This window comes from Volvox carteri (genome assembly GCF_000143455.1).
Source record: "Volvox carteri f. nagariensis unplaced genomic scaffold VOLCAscaffold_53, whole genome shotgun sequence".
Lineage (NCBI taxonomy): Eukaryota > Viridiplantae > Chlorophyta > Chlorophyceae > Chlamydomonadales > Volvocaceae > Volvox > Volvox carteri.
In genome coordinates this window covers 544,485-545,314 of record NW_003307596.1, presented here as the reverse complement: position 1 = coordinate 545,314, position 830 = coordinate 544,485, and positions in this window count along the sequence as shown.

The window sequence follows — 830 nt, the reverse complement described above, 5'->3', positions numbered from 1 at the left end:
GGATCCATGTTGGGACCAACGGTGCGCGCTCCAGGTGCAGGAGTGGGTGAAGTGCACGGTAAGATGCGGCGCCCACTGTCTACGGCATTGGGCTGCTGCTCTCGCCGACGTGTGCGCCTGTGCTGAAACTGGCTGTAGAGGCGCTGATACTCCTCCTCTGCCGCCTCGTCCGACATGCCATATAGATGCATGCGCATGTCAGGTGGCCAGGCACAGCTGACGTCTCGCACTCCAGGTGGTGGCATGGGCCGCGCGACAAGGCCACCCTGCTGGGTGAGCCGCTGTGTCTCTTGCTTGCACGCCATCATGTGCTGGCGTGTTTTGACGTGGTTGATAATATTCTCGATGTTGCCAGTCTTAGCACCGATGAACCACCCCCTGATGCCGCCGCTGATGCAGCATGCATATGGGTCTATACCGCCAAGCTCTGACCAGTTTGTTTTGAACTCGCCTATACAGGGTTGTAAAAAAAGGGGGGCATATCTGTTGTCATATGGTATGATGTTTCATAGACGTCGGTATGTATAACATTATGCAATTGGGTGGGTGGGGTGAGGTGGGTTCCTCCTTTCTAGGTTGCCCACTCTTCCCTACCACACATCTCACGTCGCCACTTACCAGTAGCACCACGCGACTTGACGCGGGGTGGCACATCCTCTGCTTCGGTGATGCCGGCTGGTGCACTCATCGGGACCACAGTTCCGCCGCGTCCTCGACGGTGCCAGTCTCCGCGTCCCTGTGTCCCTGATCCTCCACGGCCCCCTCCGATGCCGTTTTGATCTTGAACAAGAGGGATTTCGCGTCCGAGACGGTAAGGCCCGGTACATCCC